We start from the raw sequence: 10,608 nt of genomic DNA, 5'->3' as shown, positions 1-10,608 counted from the left end.
GATTTGTCCTCAAGTTAATTAATTTCATCCTCTTATCATCACTGAAGCCCATCAGTGAATTTTATTTATTTGTTTTTGTGATTTGTTTTTCAGTTATATATGTTTTATAATTTTTTACTTCTTTGCTGAGATGTAGGTCAGAAATCTGTATGGATCTCACTAGGCTAAAATCAACTTTTTGTCCAGACTATGTTCCAATCTGGAGGCTCAAGGGGATCATCCCTCTACTTGACTTTTCCAGGTTTGTGAGGCTGCCCCTCTTCCTTGGCTCATGGTTCCGTTCCATCTTCAAAGCCAGCAATGGCTTTCAAATCTTTCTGACATTCTGTCATTCTTATACTGACTCTTCTGCCTCCCTCTTCCATATTAAAATCCTTGTGATCACATTGTGACCACCCAGATACTCCATGATAATCTCCCTACTTTGATGTCATCTGATTAGCAAATTTAATTCCATCTGCAACCTTATTTCTCCTTTGCCATGGAACCTAACACACTAACAGATACTGGGATTAGTTGTGGACATCTTTGGAAGACCATTATTCTGTCTACACCCATGACAATTCAATTTGGGTTTGCATTTTTAATTAACTGAATCATGATATTCACTATTCACAAGAAGTAACTTGAGGTTTATAAGTCTACTACATATAATTTATCCTTTCAACACCAATTATGAGCAAAGGTTATAAAATTAAGATTGATTCTAAGTAAATGTGGCTTTTAGAGTATAGATTAGATGTTAAATCATCCTTAAATTTTGAAGAGAGTGGGAACATTCATTTCAGAAGTCTTGGATCTTTTAGAACATTCCTAAAAGAAACGTGTCAGGACTGGAGCATCAGCTACAGTCAGATTTGCCCCATTTTCTACGGTAAAGCTATGGAGGAATGAGTTTAAATTTTAGCACTGGAAAGATCAGTACCAAGAATATAGAATAACATAATCTACGTTTACAAAGGTGATGTAAAAGAGTCAGATTGCTTATAGTCACACATTCAATAAGTAGCAATGGGAGAAAAAAGCCAATAATCAGCTTTTCTGAACTCTAATCTATGGCCACTCCTCTTCATCATAACATCTATTGAAAAAATGTGGTTTTGATTATTTATTTCAATTAAATTTATTTATCATTAAAGACACATGACAAAAAATACCATCACATCCATAGGAACATTTTTTAAAATAAGAAATTGTGTAAAAAAAAGGAAAGCTAAAATTAATAACAATACTTTGAATGGAGACAATTCTATATATTTCTATATATTTTCATAAACTAAAATTACTCTCTGCTAGCCTCCATTTTACACTCTCTGGATGGTTATAAACAGTCACACTATCAGTGAGTAAATATAGAAGACAAGTCTTCCAATAAAAATATACAATATATATTATACCAAGTTAAAATGTCACGTATATATTAAGTAAGCAGTAGAGTTGAATATGTGTATAATCAGCCTACTTCATAGGGCTTTTATAACTAAATGTTGGAAATATACTTATCACTGAACATGTAAGAAATCTATACTCTTAATTTCATCATCAAACGAAAAATGTTCGAAACTTTTGTACTATAGGAATTGAAATATCCATTAAATATAATATAGTAATTTCCTAGTAAGGTCTCTTCTTCACTTTAATTCAGGTCACAATGACCAATTAATACAGAAACAGAGAGCTCTTGATTGAGGTCCTGAGTTATCCAGCTGTAACTTGTGATATGACATGTCTTTGGAATCAATAGCAATAAACTAGTATTTACTAGACATATAATCCCTTTATAAATGACAGGGGGGGAAAGAATAGTCTCTTTATATTTTTTCTCCTAACAGGAAAATCATCAAGATGATTCATAAATCTCAAAATGATCCTGCCGTAACCATCTTGACTACACAAATTAGCCATTAGTAAATAGTCTGTTTTTGAACACATTGTACAAAACCTTGAATTCTTTTCAAGATAATAGCAAAATATGAGTTCAAATATGGGACTATCCATAGTATCTTACTGAACTCTTTGATAGAGAGCTAAAAGACTTTTCTTAACAGGACTATATCAGAAATTTTTAGCCTTGAAAATAAACCTTTGAACTATAATCTCTGAATGCTTGCACAAACAAGTTTATGATGAAATGTTGGAGAAATATAAGAAATATGTATTAGCGCTAGAAATATAAGAGATACTTATTACTGTGTTTTGTTTTTGTTTGGGTTTTTTGTTTTTTTTATCACCAAACCAAGGTTGGCTATTTTAGGATATTAGTTATACCAATTCTTTCTTTCTTTTTTTTCTTTAATGTATTTATTTATTTGTTTGGCTGCATTGGGTCTTCGTTGCTGCACACAGGCTTTTTCTAGTTGTGGTGAGCAGGGGCTACTCTTCATTGTGGCATGCGGGCTTCTCACTGTGTTGGCTTCTCTTGTTGTGGAGCACGGGCTCTAGGTATGCAGGCTTCACTAGTTGTGGTACACAGGCTCAGTAGTTGTGGCTCATGGGTTCTAGAGCGCAGGCTCAGTAGTTGTGGCACACAGGCTTAGTTGCTCTGTGGCATGTGGGATCTTCCCAGACCAGGGCTCGAACCCGTGTCCCCTGCATTGGCAGGCGGATTCTTAATCACTGCACCACCAGGGAAGTCCTATACCAATTCTTTGTGCCAAGAATTTTTGTGGCATGATACATGTGCCAGCCAAGTAGCTGCTCACATCAAGTATAGTGTAAGATATAGAGAATGAAACTGTATTATTATTTTAAAATACCCAGACGCAATTCAAAAATACGCAATAAATGCTATTTAGAACCAAGACAAAAAAGTCTGAACAATAAAGTAACCAAATAATTTATCATTAAAACTGGGATAATTTGAAATAAACTACTAATTAGATCAGGATAACAGACATAAACTGGGATTGTCCAAGGCAGTTCAAGAGGTGTGGTCATGCTACTGATCAAGAATATAACAACTGTGGAATACAGAGCTTAGAAGCCTTTTCATACAAACCTGGATTCAAGAGCTGGCTGTGCCACATACTAACTCTGTTTTAACTAGGACATATTTTAAGACTTTAAATACTAGTGTCATATGTAAAATGGAACCATAATAATACCTATCTCTCAGATTTATTGTGAGGAGTAAATATAGTAATGTGTTTAAAGAAGCTAGCAGGGCTACTGGCACCAACTGAGTGCTCAGAAAAGGGCAGTTATTTGTACGTTCCGATACTCAGAAGTTGTTAAAAAATAGAACAAGTGTCAAAAGATGAGACAAGTAACCTAGAAAAGATTTTGAGAAATACCTCCCAGCATCATGAAAATACCTATCCCATTGAAATGTTAGAAATTCTAACTTTAAGCATTTACTCATTTCAGCTACACCTTCCTCCTTTTAAACATGTGTAATTCTGGAAGGAAAACACTTTTTAAGCACTTCATAGGTCTTTGTTCTCATGTATTAAAAATTAATTATTACATAAAACAACAGATAATATTTTGTTTAGAGCTCTCGTTTCCAGAACATTTTTGCATATATTATCACAGATGAATTTTTGCACATTAAAAATTACTAGCATTACCTTTACTTTCCAGATGAGGAAACAAAATAAAATATTCAAGCCTAGAGAGTGAAAGGTAGTGCTAGACTTAAATGCAAGTTTGCATTTCCAATATCAGCAGGACTAACTTTGAAACTGAAGGGAGCCCTATGGAGCTCCAAGGCATGGAGGCCTTTTTGTCCCCCATTTCTTATAGGCAAGACTCCAGCCTCCATGACCTTCCCTGAGTTCCAAAGGGCAGATCCAAACAGTTACTAATCAAGGGAGGAGTAGCCAAGAAACCATCTGAGGCAAGATTAAAGGGACCAGAGAAGCTCATCAAGATTAGGAAACTCAGACCATCTGAGACCCTGCACACACCCTCATCTTGCCAGCAACCACACCCTTGGGAAGTATTGTCATAAAACTCCTCATCAAATCCTCCTGGGTGGGAACACATAGTTTTTTGAGGCAGGGGCCTGCTGTGTCACCCTTTGCCTGGCAAAGTAATAAAGCTATTCTTTGCTACTTCACCCAAAACTCTGTCTCTGAGATATGATTTGGCACCAGTCACTTTGGGCGCCAAAATTGATGCTGAAAGCTCAGCTTCTCTGTACACTGGTTCCCAATTATATCTCAGAGACAGAGTTTTGGGTGAAGTAGAAAAGGATAGCTTTATTACTTTGCCAGGCAAAAGGGGGACACAGCAGGCTAATGCCCTCAAAACCGTGTGTCCCAGCTTGGAGAAGATAGTGGCAAGTTTTATAGTAATTGTTCAAAGAGAGCTTGATCAGCTTGTGGACCTTCCTCTGATGGGTTGGTGGTGATGTAAGTAGGAGTCATCATCATCAACTTTCAGGTCCAGCTGGTCTGGGGTTTACATGCTTGTGGGCAGCATGCCATCATTAATCATTAACTTCTCCCACCTGGAGGGGTTTTCAGTATCTCAAGATAGCAATAGCTCAAAGATATTGCTCTGTGTATCTATTGATGGGGAAACAGGACCTTTCCCCAAGGCTGCTCTTGACTGTTTCTCCCTGGTCTTGCATCCCCTCCCTTTCCTAATTAACAACTGCTTGAATCTGCCCATTGGAACTCAGGGAAGGTCATGGAGGCTGAATGAAGGCTGTTTCCTGTAATCAAAGAAATGGGGTACATAGAAAGTCTTTGTGCCCAGGAGCCCCACAGGGCCCTGCTCAGTATCAGCTTAAGAACTTGTTTTCAGAGTGCAAAGACTGGAAGAGACTGGCTTGTTGTTAGAAAAAAAGAAGCCTTAAAAAGCTATATCTGGTAACCACATAACTATTGCTGGCAGATGGCACTGGGCAACAAATAGAAGAAATAAAGGGGAGGGAAGAACATAAACAGGGAGGTGGGTTCAAAATGATAGATGGAAGATATAATGGACAACTCTTTTGTGCCATTTCAAATATTTTGGTCCCACCTCTTGCATTATCCAATACTGCACTTACCAGTTTTGTGCAAGATTTGTGCAGTGTGACAGCTCTTTATTTCCTACCTTGGGGCTTCTCTGCAGCCATATCATGGGACTCCCACTGAAACCCCCTCAGTCTTTATACATGTGTACCTCAAAAGTTCAGGGAAGTTCAAACTAATGGGTCTATCATTCACACATTTCAGAAGAAATTGTCTATTCCTTTGAGGGCAAAGATCTGAGAAGCATTTCATAAAGCTATTCCAAAGATCACAATGGATGGAGAACTGGTTGGCTTTTTTTCTTTCTCTGTTTAACTCTTTTTTTTTTTTGTGGTAAGCGGGCCTCTCACTGTTGTGGTCTCTCCCGTTGTGGAGCACAGGCTCCGGACGCGCAGGCTCAGCGACCATGGCTCACGGGCCCAGCTGCTCCGCGGCATGTAGGATCTTCCTGGACTGGGGCACGAACCCGTGTCCCCTGCATCGGCAGGCAGACTCTCAATCACTGCGCCACCAGGGAAGCCCCTCTGATTGACTCTTTTTGTCCTTTACTCCTGTTTCAAGGGACTAGGGCATAGCACAGTCCAGCAGGAAAATGTGGTCTCTGGTCTGCCAGGAAACTGTTCACATACTGCAAGAAATTATAGGACAAAAAATAGGTACCAAAAAAAAACAAGGAAAAATGTGGATGGGTCTTGTAAGTATTGGCCCAATGGGCCCAAGTATAAGAGCGATTTATTGACCTAGAAGCACTTGGAAACTGTCTTTGATGGGATGGCTTTCTGCACTTTGCATGTAACAACTGTCTGTAGTAATGTTGCTCAAAGGATCATCTACAGACTGGTAATATGTTTCACCCAGGAGGATATTAGAAATAAAACTTTTAAGTCCTGTTAGATGTACTGAATCAGAATCTGTATTTATCAAGACCCCAAATAAGTTGTATCATATTTCAGTCTAAGAAACACTAATCTACAGTAACTAAAGCCGAGATAGCTTAAAAGAGTACTGAGGGAGGAGCCAGAAAGCTCAAGGAAATAAAAATTACTCCCTTGGGAGGAAACAGAGAATAGTCTCTTTGTTAAAGCAGTTAGAAATGTATGGGTAAGGGTGTACTGGCACCTTTAAAATTCTTGGTGGAGGCACTCTTCTTCATGGCAAGGTTAAATGCAGGAGATATACCTATTGACTGGACTCCCTATTTTGAATGGGAGATGATAGACTCTGGAATGGCAGAGGCCAGGTGGCAGCAGTCCTTGGGCAGGAACAAGGTGGATTAATGACCATAATGGATCACAGAGGCCAAATGGTAATTAGATTGCTATAACCTGCAGCGATTTGTAAAGATGATTAATAGATCCCAGTGTTTTGAAGAATGAGAACGATAGAAAGCTAAATAGGTATTACTTAACTTGAATAACTAAGAAAAAAGAAATGAGAGCTAGTGAGCAGAAAGTAGACACCAATGATCATGGTGAAAAAGAGCAACCCCTGGACCAGTTTTTAAAAGTAATTTCCTCTGCCTCATAGCCCATTGACCTATGGGGAAGCTGAGCTGCTGGAGGAAAGTCTTTGCAGTGTATTGAATGAAAGTGAGATATCCAAACTCTTTGAACACTGTTGGACATGGTATCTGAGTTGACATTGATACCAAGGGACTGAAAGTACCATCATGATTTTCTAGATGGAATGAGAGTTTAAGGAGTATAAGTGGTAAATGGAGTCTGACTCAAGTCCATTATACAGGGGGTCTAATATATTCATGGACTAATGCTGTGGCTATTTTCTAGTACCTAAGTATACAATTGGTATAGTTATGCCTAGTAGTTTGAAGAAGTATTTCATTGAGTCCCCGAACTGTGGAGTAAGACATTTTTGGCAGAAAGCATCACGTGGAGGACCCTGAAACAGGTTCCTCCAGCCCCTTGGCAAGATAATAAACCAGAAACCAAACTATCTCCCAGAGGACTTATAAGATTAACACCACCATCTAAGTTTTATAAGATATAGAGGTATAGACCCCCATCAGACTCCCATTCAAACGCCAAAACTGTGTGTGGTGAGGTGAATTTACAACATTTCTTCAATGTGCAACTGGGAAATTTGGGGGAGTTAACATCAGTGAGACCACACTTAACCAAGGGGAGATGAAGCTGCTCAGTAAATGCTCCCCTTTCTTTATCTCACTGGATGGTACATTAGTATCTCATGCATGTGGTGTCAAATAAAATCCCTCCTGAGAACTGGCTGGAAAGAACCGGATGTAGGGGAGTAGGCTGAGCCAATGCTATGATCAGAGTTTATCAGAGAGTGTTTTTTCCTTGACGCCAGTTGGTTCTCAGGAGGGACCATTAAGAAGAGATTGTTTTGGGCTTCCCTGGTGGCGCAGTGGTTGAGAGTCCGCCTGCTGATGCAGGGGACATGGGTTCGTGCCCTGGTCCGGCGGTATCCCACATGCCGCGGAGCGCTAGGCCCGTGAGCCTGCGCATCCGGAGCCTGTGCTCCGCAACAGGAGAGGCCACAACAGTGAGAGGCCCGCGTACCAAAAAAAAATAAAAATAAAATAAAAATAAAGAAGAGGTTGTTTCCAATGCTCAAGAGTGAACTAAAGTTCAGGGACCTGAGGGGAGAAGAGAAACCCAGCTATAGTTTAATCAAGTTAGTGGGCACTTTATCCAAATTGGTGAGTAGGGACAAACAGTCCAGCTGATTATTTTTGAGACAAAGAATGGGAATTTGAAGGGTCTATACCTGGCCTTTTCATAGGTAAGTCTCACGTAAGTCATATGGGGAAGAGTTGTTCTTCGTAGTAAGCCCTTTCCAAAAACACAAAAATTTGGAGGAAACTTCTTGACCATTGCTATTTACCAGGAGTACTGGATTCAAAGTTCAACATTGCCAGTGGTCAACTCAGAAAACACAACTTTCAGTTGTCTTTCCTTCTCCCTCTTTTTTGTAACTCCACGGAATCATTTTTTCAGGCTTTGCTTTTTGATAAAACAGCAAAGGCGACTCCTATATTTAGCCTAAATTAAGGGTCAATGTTATAACAGGACCAGTGATGCTAGACTAGTATTCAAGAGAATTGGCTTGCTCTAAAATACTACTTGATATGAAAGAAAGCTTTATTAATATAGAAATACCAATGCCCAGAGACTATAAATATCTGTATTTAACTATTTATCCGTTATCTGAACTTAGAAAAAAAAATACTTAAACTCCCCATATTTCAACTTATCAGCTAATGAAACATAGGCAACAATACTTGGATCACAGATTATTGTGAGGATCAAATGTTGTAAAGTATAGAAAAGTTTCTGGAATTCTTCTTGTAAAATAAATTATTAGTTCCTGAATATGTTTCTCTCTTTCAATTGTTTAACATAGATTTTTTGCAACCGAAGATGTGGTAAAATAAGGTAAAGACTGAAAAGGGAAAAAGAAAGAAAAGAAAGGAAAGAAGGGGAAGGAGGGAGAAGGGAGAGAGACAGAGAATGAGAGAAAGAGAAAGAATGAAAGGAAGAAAGGAAAAAAGGAAACTAATGAATGAAATAGCACACTGTCGGTGAGCTAGCAACTAATAGTGCCTGACATGTAATAGGTGCAAAATACATATATTAAGCACTAGAAAGAGAGAAACCATGTCTTGCTTAGACAGTCTTAGAACTAAACTCATTGTGTCCCCTCAGAGATACTTCACCATCTGTGAAGTGCCCGTCTCCAGAGTCCTAACTCTGCAGGGTCCCTTCTCTGAGCTCCCGAGGTACCAGTTAGGCAGCTCCCCTCTTTAGAGGTTTGTCTCAGTTCTGAGAAATTCCTCCTCGATGCTTCTAGATTTTCATATCTTCACCTTATTCTCTTTCATCCCATCACCACTCTAGTGAGGGAGGCAGGAGTGGAGAGATGTGTTGCTTCCTGCAAGTACTATCTGCATTATCCCAATTTTCCTTTTTTTGTGTGTTTTGTTTTGTTTTTTTCATGTCACCAAGATGTTTTAATGAATGTCTTATCTTAGATTCTCTCTGTTGAAATACATAGTACAATTCTTATTTTCTGACTGAACCTTAACTTATACCCTAACTCATCAGCCTAAAGTATCTTTACCTGAGAGGGTGGCAATAGTTGCTTCAATGCCTTTCAAGCCACTGGTCTCTCTCCTTTCCCAACAAGTCTCCAGAGGCTGCCACTGATCTCTTGGAAATGCATTTCTATCCATATTACTCAATGTCTTTAATGCCTTCTGTGGAACATCAAGGCCATGTCAATGTTTCTTTGCCTTCTTTTAGCATATAACTCTAACTTAGGCTCAGCAATTTTTATTTTCTGTGAGGGGCCACATTGTAAATATTTGATGCTTTGAGGACCATGTGAGTAATCCATCTCAACTACTGACCTCTGCTTTTATAACAAGAAAGCAGCCGTAGACACTACTAAAAGAATGGGTGAGGCACATTCCAATAAAAACTGGTGGCGGGCTGGATTTGGCCAGCGCAGTGTAGTCATCTGACCCCTGCTCTAACAAAAGTGTAAAAGAATATTCAGTTCCTTTAACATGCTATTCTACTTCATACTTCTGGTTTTATTCACATACCTAATCCTCTAAAATAAATAATTATAATAAATAAAATATTTTTTTTTCCGTTTGTTTGGCTGGTGAACCAAACATCTTTTAGAAAATCATCAAAGACCCATTTAAAGAATTACCTCTGAAATGAATGCTTGCTACCATACATTTTATGGGAGGGGTCTTCATCAGTATGTTTTTTATTCTCCAGTTTTACCTTGTAATTACCTCTTTTGATGCATATAATAATTTATTGGCTATATGCATATCACTTCCCTTTTCAGGGATGTAAGTTCCTTTAGGGAACTTAAATTCAGCTTTTACCATGGGCTTTTGGAAACTGTTTTGTTTGTGGAAAGATTGAATGTATACATGAATGAATAAAATATGCATCATGCCTTTCCGGAAGCGTGTTCTTCCTGCTTTGCATTTTTGGAGGAAAAGTTGTTTCCACTTGAGACTCAGGCAACAAAAGACAAATAAAAACAAAAATACTTGCCTGTGATTACCTCTTTTTTTTTTTTTTTTTGCTAGATAATCTTTACTAAATTTTGAAGCTGCAGGGTGCCTCATTAAGAGAGACAACCAGTTTATCACCAAGATTTTGAGAGAAGAAATAATGCAGATAATCTGAAAGCATTTTCTTTTTAATACAGACTTGCTATTTCAAAATAAAGAGATGATTAAAAAAAGGACCCTTAAAACCAATGGAGGGCTTCCCTGGTGGCGCAGTGGTTGAGAGTCCGCCTGCCAATGCAGGGGACGCGGGTTCGTGTCCCGGTCCGGGAAGATCCCACATGCCGCGGAGCAGCTGGGCCCGTGAGCCATGGCTGCTGAGCCTGTGCGTCAGGAGCCTGTGCTCCGCAACGGGAGAGGCCACAGCAGTGCAAGGCCCGCGTACCGCAAAACAACAACAACAAAAAAAAAACAGTGGAGACCATACGGTAACATATTATCTTCATCACATTAAGATCCCAACTTTAAGGCTATCTTTTTAAAAGGAAAATGCTGCCAATAGGATGTTTACCCTTTATTAATAGTGTTTTCTGCCTGCATCCAATAATTCCATCATAAGTTTCTCTA

Source organism: Delphinapterus leucas, chromosome 2 (genome assembly GCF_059928025.1).
Source record: "Delphinapterus leucas isolate spDelLeu-1000000601 "Yukka" chromosome 2, BTC_Dleu_Yukka2, whole genome shotgun sequence".
NCBI classification, from domain to species: Eukaryota; Metazoa; Chordata; class Mammalia; order Artiodactyla; family Monodontidae; genus Delphinapterus; species Delphinapterus leucas.
Note: the sequence above shows the minus strand (reverse complement) of the source record.